The sequence below is a fragment of the Aulonocara stuartgranti genome (genome assembly GCF_965226115.1).
Source record: "Aulonocara stuartgranti genome assembly, chromosome: 23".
NCBI lineage: Eukaryota > Metazoa > Chordata > Actinopteri > Cichliformes > Cichlidae > Aulonocara > Aulonocara stuartgranti.
Genome location: NC_138958.1, coordinates 42,987,461 through 42,998,286, shown reverse-complemented (window position 1 = coordinate 42,998,286; position 10,826 = coordinate 42,987,461). Strand labels below are relative to the sequence as shown.

Genomic DNA, 10,826 nt, shown 5'->3' with positions numbered 1-10,826 from the left:
CCGTTGTCTCCTTCGCCGCCGCCGTTGCCTTGCGCGCGGCCGGCCTCCTGAACTGTTTCCACGTCGCCGCCGTTGCCTTGCGCACGGCCGGCCTCCTGAACTGTTTCCGCGTCGCCGCCGTTGCCTTGCGCACGGTCGGCCCCCTGAACTGGTTCCACGTCTCCGCCGTTGCCTTCCGCATGGTCGGCCCCCTGAACTGCTCTGTGTTTGGGTTGTTTTCTTGGGCTCCGGTGTTTGCTGTGCTCTTCTTTTGTTTTCTGTTCCGAGCCCTCCGTCCTGGGCCCCCGCCGCCCGCCCTGGGTTGTTTTCTGTTTGGTTTTGTTTTTCTGTGTTTGGGCTGTCTGGAGCCAGCCCTTGAGGGGGGGGGGGGGTACTGTCACGGTCCTGGGTCTCCTGACCCAGCGTTTTTAGTTCTTTGTGATTTTTGTATTATTGTACTTGTGTGTGATTTATTCTATGGCTTCTAGTTTTGATCCCTTGCCCTTCATGTCTCTCTGTGTCCCCTCTGTTCTGTGTAATTGTGTCTTTGCATGTTTGAGTTTCTTGTTTTCTGTCACTCTGCATTGTGCATTATGTTCTCATGGTTGGTTTTTTGTTACTCTCTCTAGTCTAGTCTCTTGTGTTCCCAGCTGAGTATTTCCCTGTGTATTTTGGTTCTTAGACCTCTGCCTTATGGTTTATGTCTCTGTATTTCTTAGTTGCTGTCTCCACTGTGTCAAGTTCGCGTCTCTGTGTGATACTTCCTGTTTTACTTTGATGGTCCGTGTCTCATGTGAATGCGTCCTGCTTTGCTTGTCTCGTCAGTCCTGATTTCTCCCAGCTGTGCCCTCCTGTGTCTCATTCCCCTCGTTACTTCCCAGTGTATTTAAACCCTGTGTTTCTCTGAGTCAGTGTCGCGTCGTCCCTCATGCTGTGTGGATCTCCCTGTGTGTCTCTCTGTGAGTTTTCCAAGTTCCCAGTTTAGATTAGTTTATGTTTTTTCCCTGCCAGCAAATAAAGCTGAGTTTTGAGTTCACCTCCCTGAGTCTGTGAGTCCTGCACTTTGGGTCCAACTCCTGCCTGCCGCACAGCGATTCATGACAGAAACAGCTCATGTGTGTTCAGTGAAATGTGTGTGATCATGAGACTAGTCATTGACATCGTCCAGACTGTAAAAGTATCACAGAAACACAGTCACCTTTGGCACTGCGTCACAAGCCAGCCATGGCTGATGACAGAATCACTGAACAAGTGGCAGCATGTTACTGTTACGACATGTTAATGCTTTGGACCACAAACTCAAAGCAACACGAGCTTCAGGAATCGTTCGATGTTCTGTGATTACTTTGCAGTTTTAGAGAGATTCAAATTCATTGTGTGTTTAGCTACAGGTTAACAGTCTTCACAGCTAAGTTTTGCTTCCACCAAAGAGAAAAGAAAAAATAATATTAGGGGCTTTCCTGAACATACTTAACACTAGTTGTTAGCCGTCTAAGACCAGAATGTCTCTTGCAAAGTGTACAGGTAAATTATTTTCACAATCAACTGCAACATATCTGTTAGTGAGGAGATTACCAGTATACTGGCATCTGGGTTTTCTGGCTCCCACATTCCTTAGTTCACACTTAACAACTTTGAACTTCTTGTGACTTTTTGTCATTTGAAGTGTTTCATCAAATATTCCCTCAACACAAATGTTTTTGATCTCACTTGGATTATCAAGGATGAACGTGTTGGTATCTTTACAGCTGTTGTCAACATTGTAGATCTGTTTCCTTCTTATAACCGTATCACAATCCATTGCAGTCATCTTGGCGTTTATGTGCTGTCTTCTAAACTGGCCATAGCGGGTTTCTTCAAGCGTTGAACTCTCAGTGGCAATGAGCAGCAAACAGATAAACAGGATCCTCATTATTACCTGGTGAAGAAAAAACAGAAACAATATTCTGATTGAGAATTTTATCCAGAAAAAGCACAAATTATTGCAACAAATATGTAATAAATTTGAGTCTACATGCTAACTTGTGGTTCCTAAAGTAGAATGGGAAGTGATAGGTTTGTAGCATAAACCACAGTTTACTACACAGCAAAAATCAAGACACAAGTAGGCAAAGTTCTTTGTGTTACTCATGCATGAGGGAGACCTGCCTGGAGCCAAGTGTCTCTCTGAAGAGGAGTGAACGCACCCCCCTCTTCATGCTACACAGAGTTGTTACAGACCTCCTAGGATGAGACATTCTTTCAATCTACAAATGAATATATACTTCTAAGCATATATAAATATATATTTCTAAGCATAAATGACAATCCAACAATACAAATCTAACAGGAAGCAGAGGCTTCAACTATCACCCAGCCCTCTCCTGTTGAGCCTGCTCCTATTCTGGCTTCAAGCCCAGCAAGAAGCGTCGGATCAGCTGCTGAATGATTGCTTAGTTACTTTGCTTTTGTCTTTGGGTGCTCAGGGACTTCTCATACACTCCTTCCCCTTCATTCATATTCTACTGTTACATACACTATGTTGCCAAAAGATTCTGTTCCTCTGCTTTCACACACACATATAAACTTGAATTACATCCTATTTTTAATCCATATGATGTCGACCTCCCTGTAAATGCTTTCCACAGCGTTTAGGAGTGTATGGGGAATTTATGAGGTCAGCCACTGATCTCACACATTAACTTGCAGTCTCTGCTCTATTTATGAGCAGTTCTTTCAGGTTGAGATCAGGACTCTGTGCAGGCCAAACTCGCTCATCCATGTCTTTATGGATCTTGTTTTGTGCACTGGTGTGCAGTGACGTTGGAACAGGAAGGGGCCATCCCCAAACTGTTCCCACAGACTATGGAGCATGAACGTATCATAAGTGTTTTGGTGTGTAGAAGCATTAAGAGTATCTTTTACTGGAACTAAGGGGCCGAGTCTTAAATTGCTGTTGAATCTAAATGTCTTATAGTGAGACACATTAGAATTTTGATTTTGTCTTTTCACAAACTGATCGCCAGCCAGAAATCTTTACATCACACAATGAAACAATTTGCAAGAACTTAAACGTCGACTCGGACATGAAATCATCATAAATGTAAACGCTGGAAGCTTTCCTCACATCTCCTCGTGTATTGTGGCTTGGTCTGTAATAACAAATCTGCACTGCACATCTGAAAACGAATAAAACTCAACTCAAGAACCTCACGACCTTTGCTGCACTAAAAGGCATCCAGCATGAGATTACCTTATTTTTGCTTCACTGATGAGTGAATGAGTGGTTGTTGGTTGGTTGGTTGGTTGGTTGGTTGGTTAACCTGCAGCGGTTCAGGCACAAGTGGGTCGTGTGGAGCAGCAGGTGAAAGGCTCTGAAGCTGGCGAAAGATTACAATAAATCAAATACATGACTGAATAGGCAACATCTGATAGTCAGTGTGAATGAAAATGAAAGATTATCTAACATAAAGACTGGTCTCAAACTGTACATGCATGTAGCTTATGCAGGATTTGTGTGCTCACAGAACCCAGATAATGTCAGCATGTTTTTAAGCCCGTGTCTGGATTGTAAAAGTAGGTAAAGTGTGGCAGGAGCGAGGGTTGTTATACTTCCTTGGAGGTGTAGAACATGAGCCTGTTGAGAATTAAATATTTTTATTGCACAAACAAAACATTCTTACCAAATGAGGAGCGAAGACTCGAGATGAGCAGAGTGTAGCTGAGACACGCTGTTACGTTCAAGTCAGTCAAACTGGAACAAAGAACACTTGGTTCTTGTCACTTTCATTTTTATACATTTCAGCAGCACCGCCTTATGTAATCATTTAAATTATCACCTACATCACCAGTGCACCAGTTCTAAGAAAATGTACCACTTCTCTGTTTGTGTTTCAGAAACTTAATGCAACATGACCACAGCATCACGCAAATGTAGTTTGTCACTCATAGCTGGCTTTTCTACTGTTTTACGAAAAAAAAAGTTTTCTTGCATATTTGCAGGCCAAACAATCAGGTTGAACGATCAGGCTTGACGCCTCCATTTCTACCTGTTCGTGTTTCCAAAGTAGAATCACTGTGGCGATCGCTTTAAAGGCTGCATGGCTTTCATTGTTACATTGTGTTCATACCTAAATACTAAGAGAAAGTTCATATGTGTGTCCTCATTAGGACCGAGATTTGTGTTGGTGTGTGGGACTGTTTCCTAAGGTTTATACTGTTACTGGTTATAATGTGACAATGTGTTTCAGCTATTTTACAGAGTAACACAAAAGTAGAATAAAATAGAATAATCCTTTAATTGTCCCACAAGGGGAAATTTGGTTGTAACAGCAGCCAAAAAGACAAATATACAAACAAACAGTACACAGGACACAGAACAGAAACATACACAATTTTTCTTACATATTTACATTAAGGACAATGGTTACTATAAACAGAGAGTACTGTACAGTTATTAAATTAAATAAAAATAATTACAGGTAAGAGGCAAACCAGGTTGTAGTGCGAATTGGTTAATTAACTAACTTATTGCAGTTACAGCATTGATGTAAACATCTATGTTTGTTGGGAGCAGTTCTGATTGTACAGTCTGACAGCTGCAGGGAGGAAGGACCTGCGGAAACGCTCCTTCATGCATCTAGGATGCAGCAGTCTGTCACTGAAGGAGCTCTGCAGTTCAGCAACATCTACATGCATGGGGTGGGAGACTCTGTCCATCAGAGATGTTATTTTGGCCAGAGTCCTTCTGTCTCCCACCACCTGCACTGGGTCCAGGGTGCATCCCAGAACAGAGCTGGCCTTCCTGATGAGTTTATCCAACCTCTTCCTCTCAGCTGCCGATAAACTGCTGCTCCAACATACCACACTGTAAAAAATGACAGATGTAATGTGTAAATAATGCATTGCAATACTTTTAAGAACACTGTTCTGTGTAATGCATTACTTTTTTGACTAGGTTCATGTTTCCCCAGTATTGAACTCTATAAGAACGGGCGATGCCTCCAACATGCACAAACATTTGACCCACAGCATGCAATTCATCTGCATGAATGTAATGCCTTTAATATGCTGCTTAGAGATGGTTGTAGATCTCAACGTGGAGCCAGTTACAACCCAATAAGAATCAATAAGAGAATCATATTGATAAGTGATATTGAGAATGCCATCCCTACCTGCTTGTGTGTCACCCTACTTGCTCATAGGGGTTCATATAATTGTTGGGTCTTCTGTTGTCCTTGTATTACTGTAGGGTTTTATCGTACAATATAAAGCACCTTTGTGATTTGGTTCTATAAAAGTAAAGTTTAATTAAAAATAATATTTTTTCCGCTGTGCCTTGGCTCAGCCGGTTTCTCTTTTTGGTAATAACCTCTCCATCTCTGGAGAAAAACCCTTTCACGTGGTACTAAGTAGGCAGGGGTTTAAGGGTATCCCACAGAAAGCCTGTAAAGATTTGGATAGATGCACCTCTGCTTAGATTATATAGATTAGGTGTTGTTGTACCCCAGTTGTTTGGCACAACACAAAAAAAGAGGTGAAAAAGGTGAATCTCCAACATGAGCAGAAGAATTTTGCAGGGATCCAATAGCACATACAGTGGTCCCTCACTGTTTCGCTGATTTTTTCTTTTTTGTTGCATTTTTTATTTATTTTTTTAAGTGCATTGTATTCTGCGTCCTGACTGGCTGTAGACAATTAGACCATTGTCAATCAATCTCGTGTTGTGTCTCCTGTACAGTACAGAATGCGTTCAGCTGGTCAAATTTACATAAAGCTTCGATCGCTAGCAGTGTGACTCTGACGTGCTGTACTGTATGTTTGTAAGTTTTCTCCCCAACAAACACAACAATGTCGACAAAACATCGTCACCGGCGGGTGCCTTTGGTTTCCTTCTATAACACTGGACTTATTTTTCTACAAGACTTTGAGAGTGTTCAAACAAGAGAGAAAAGTGTGAAAATGTTCATGCCTGCCTGGGAAAAGTGTATAAAGTGTGTAGTGAGGGGTTTTACAGCCTTAAAACATCTATAATAATTGTAAAAAATAAAGTTGGCTACTTCATGGATTTCATCTATCAGTGACTCCTGCGATAAACCAGGGACCACTGTATATGGTCATTAATCACACCAGCACTCAAACCACTTTCTGAAACAGCAAGACTCTAATAATTTTCTTATCAGAGACATTACTCACTCTTAAATAAGCAAGCCTTGATACGTGCTTCATAAAAAACGTACTGGATTTCTCCACAAATGTTCAGTATGTCCCATCATTATTTATTTTCCTGTGTGCAGATCCCGTGGAGAAAACAATGTTGTGGTGAGCTGTTCAGGATTAATTCTAAAGTGTGTGAAGTGTGAAGTGGTTTGGATCTGTCAATGCCCTGTGGAATATCGCTCACTATCATAATGAACAATAAGCTCATTTTTAACTTTGTTTCTTGAAAGGATATATTTTGCAAACTCTTGAGTCATGAGTTCTGTAGCTGCGTCTTTGGCTCAGTGAATTTGAATATCTTACTTTCACAGCTGTCTGTTGCTTATCTCTGCTCAGATATAGCGTTCTCATTTCTGGTTTTTTAATCAGTATAAAATGGTTTGTAAGGAACTTACAAAGCAGTTTCACCACTGAGCACCATATATGGTTAGTCTTTCTTTTACAGGCATTTATCAGAAATGCATCATCACTACCAGTATGAAGACAATGACTGCAGCGCTATTTGATCAGAATATGTTGTCTTTATATTGCTTGTTTTATGCTAGCATCTTCTTGCAATTGGGGCCTTCATTTGTTTCTCTATTTGGCTCCAGGAAGGAAACTATAAAATACTACAAGGTCAAATATCAACCATGGCTTTCGCTCTAGCATCCACATCACATAGACTATCTAGTCTTTTTATGCGGTACATGATCCCAGTTGTAGCAGAGTAACAAGCACATTACACATTTTAAGATTACTTTGATGCTTTTTTTTCTGATTTTGAAGTTTTCTCAGGTGTATGTTCAGGACAATTACTGGAAGCCACATTTCCTTACCCTTACCTCTAATGAATCTCTGTAGCCAATAAAGGCCCAAATACAGCTGCCCTCAGTTCTTATAACATACCAAAAGTTTGTCATGGCCTGAGGCATCTCATAGTAACGTGAAAGGTATCTTTCCGCATCCTTATGAGATGCTCCAGATTCCCATTTGAAAACAACCGAACGCTGCTCGCAGCAGTAACACACACTTGGAGCAGAGGCTCCTAACATTAACTCTATCCATAACTTTAACCTTAACCCTATCAGGTAGTGTTTTTCAAAGCGATTCATGATTAGAACAAAAAACACATTTACATGTATAGATTCATTCCAAACGGCTCTCATGCCTCCAAACGCATACTGATGATTTGTCACAGCATCGTTACCTGTTGGGATGAGAACGTGTTGTTTCCAAAGCACCATAAATTGGGGTGTCTGTAGCTCAGGTAGGAAACCTACTAATCAGAAAGTTACTGGTTCAATCCCCCTCTGCTCCAGCCTGCATGCCAAATATCCTTGGGCAAGATACTAACCCCAAGTTGCTCTCCGATGCATCCATCGGGAGGATGAATGCGTATTAATGTTAGATAGAAAGCACTTACAGAGAAAAAAAAGAAGTGATTGGGTGAATGAGGCAAGTTGTAGAGAGTAGAAAGGTTTTATATAAGAACCAGTTCATTTTTATATTTCAGATTTATTTTCAGTTTTCTACTTTTTACATGTAAGATTGATGTACATGTATCACACCTAACTCGGTGACAGCAAATTTGAACAACTGTAATCATTTCTTTCCGGCATCTGAAATATTAGTTTAGTTTGGGGTTGTTGTTTTTTTTGTTTCCTTTTGGCTCCTGATATTAGTCAACTACTATTTGTCAATGTTGAATAACCTCTTTTTAGGTTTGATAGCATTTTTAGTAGATAATGGCAGATGGCTTGAGCATGAATTTAAGCTGCAGTTTGGGGAAGGTCACAGAGGGGACAGCCAGCGACTCCTGAGCTGTGCAGATCCCTGAGTGCTAATGAGAAGTAAACGAATTGGAAAAAGGAGGGAGTGCGGGGCTCAAAAGCAAGAACATACAGCTTGTAGTGCTGAGTGAAAACAAATATGTTCAAATTATACATTTTCACAATTTATTATCAAATGGTCAGAATTTCAAAGTAGTTTTACATGACGCCATGGACCTCCATCTCTCTGGCTCAAAGACAAAGGCCAAGAGCAAGAAAAAAACAAGAGGATGCAATGACAGAAGAAGCTGTGTCAACACACAGCTTCGATGGAAATGATGATGCAGCTTCAATAAGTGGTGCAAAAGTGAACATGAACGGTGCTCTGAGCTGAAACTGCTTTGCAGCTCCCAAAATGTTGATTCTGAAAACGTTACATCCAGATGAAGAGAATCAAAGTTTTCGTTACATGGATGATTGAGCAGCGTTTGATTAAATGAACAATAACTGCTCTTATTTGAATAAAGGAAAAAATGAGTACAACATAATATCTGAACAGAGATATAACATGTGCTAAATTAACATTCACTGAGCCAGCCACTTGCTTGCATGAGATCTGAGACACTCGAAGCAGTAAAACAGCTTGTAACATGTTGTTATGTTTGATTCAGGTGGACTGAAAGAGTCTAATACGGGTAAACTATTAATGATATCAATAAATGAAAGACTGCAGTCCACTTTAGCTAACTAAAGATCCAGAGGAGGCAGAGCATTAACAAGAACACTGTCAGTGTCTGTGTGTCATGGTTCTGGGTCTTTGTCCCAGAGTTTTGTGTTGGTGGACTTTTGAATGTTGCTTCATCATTATTGTTGTGTTCTTATACTGACTGAAGTTTCCTAGTTTACTTTTCCTGCATTCGTGAATTTTCTGATTATTGTTTTTTCTGTGTCTCCTGTGGATGTCAGTCTTGTTGTCACGTAACGTCTGTCATAGAGTTCGTCTCTGTGTTCTGTCCTCGGCGTCCCCTTAGCGTCCCCAGCCCGTCTTGTGTCTCCCTCTCTTTGTGTCTTAGTGCTGTCTCTGGGTTTTGTCTCCTTTACCTGTTTCCAGTGTCCCTCTCTTTGTGTGTTGTCCTTGTCTCCTCAGTCTGTCGTGTGTTCCCATGTTTGTTTACTTCCATCCTAGTGTCAAGCTCATGTGTCCTTATCTCAGTCTCTGTGTTCGTGCTACTTCTTGTCTTATTTTGATAATCCTAGTCTGTGTTCCCATGTTTGTCCACTCCCGGATCACCCCTCAGTGTATATACTGTATCTGTTTTCCTCTGTCCTTTGTCAGAGTGTCTGTTCACCTACCCCCTGTGTCTCCATATTCCCAGTGTTCAAGGTTTCCGAGTGTTTTCCCAGTTTAGGTTTTCATGGTTGGTTCTGTTTGCTACTCAGCCAGAATAAACAGCTCGCTCTTTTTAAAAGTAGGCTCCAGAATGGATGATGGCATGTTCGCATGTCTTTATGCAACACTGAGTGTGCTGAACTAAAGGTAGGCCTAGTTTCATTTTCATGGTCATTATTATCAAGACAATGATTACGCCTTATTCTGATTATTTCTCCCTTTTGGAGGTGTAACGTTTACATGAGGGGTGTAGGAACATTTCCCCCTAAATATGTTTAGATACATTTTTGTTGAAGTCACAGTTTTTGTCGTATTGATGATGCAGCTAGAATAAGTGCTTTTAAATAAAAGAATAACCATTCAAAGTGCTCAGTGGTGAAACTGTAACTCTTTCAGAGTTTGACAGCTGGACAAGTGATGCCGTATTTAAAGAAACATGAGATGAGTGCAGCATATTATCTGAACAGAGATCATTCAATGAGCAAGAATAAACACTGAAAGAGAAACACTTCACTGTTGATTATCATATGAAGTCTAATGAAAGCTGTTAATCTGTTAATATCCTGTTAATCTGCAAATACAGAACATGCGACTTTAAAGCATCCAGCAAAGTGATAACTGTCCTCTGCCCACTAAGTAGTGACTCTACAAAAGATTATTTTCAATATCATCTTTATATTATATTTAGTTATTCTCCAGCGCAACAATGTAAGGAGCTCTGTGATTGGTTAGGAAAGGACAGACTGGCCACCTGGATTTTTCTTCACTGCACATTGATCCATAGCTTTGCTCTGTAAAGGCTAACAAAGTGCTTTTGCTTTACAAAGACATTCAGCGTCGGTATTCACTCTTTTAAAATGCCACTGAACACTGGAGTGAAATGGAGCCCTGATCCTCAGAGTTTTATTGTTGCTAACATTTCTTATAGATAGCACAGATAGTGCCCCACTGCAGTAATCACTCATGTCTAGATATTCCTGTCAAAAAGGAGTTTTTCCTCCCCACTGTAACATGGCAAACATAGCAAACGGATAAACCAGCTGAAGCTTCAGACAGCCGTCAGACAGTGAAACACTGCCATCTGCTGGACTCCAATAACAAAGACGCTGCTTTGACGGGTGAGGGAGTTTCAACAAGTCTGCAACGACTCAAGCATCAAACTACAGAACTATTATAGCGGACATGGTGCTCTAATGACTGCTTCATTAACGCAGGTCAGAAAGGATCAAACATATCAATAAATTATAAAACACAAAACGTCTCTTATTGCCCAGGGCTCAGGAAGTGAGTGTGTTCCTTATAGCCTATTAAACCTTAGCAGATTATTTTGATGTGTTACAGATGAAACAGCTATCCAGTAACATTCAGCTACAAAAATGCTTTTTTATAATTACTTTTTTACAGCTTCGCACTTTTACACAAGTTTTATCATCAGTGTCACAATGGCTGCTGCTAAAATTGAGTACAAGATATTTGTTGGCCTGATTAAAGGTCTTGATGCGTGCTCA

General features: G+C 40.7%; 1 long non-coding RNA gene across 1 annotated transcript; it reads right to left on the bottom strand.

Moving 5' to 3' along the window:
- Window positions 1-1,027: 1,027 nt before the first annotated feature.
- On the bottom strand, window positions 1,028-3,747 carry LOC309699840. Its single transcript, XR_014274504.1, has 3 exons — window positions 3,642-3,747; window positions 3,212-3,338; window positions 1,028-1,897 (listed from the first exon to the last, which is right to left on the bottom strand). It is a non-coding gene; the product is annotated as an uncharacterized lncRNA (long non-coding RNA).
- Window positions 3,748-10,826: the final 7,079 nt, after the last annotated feature.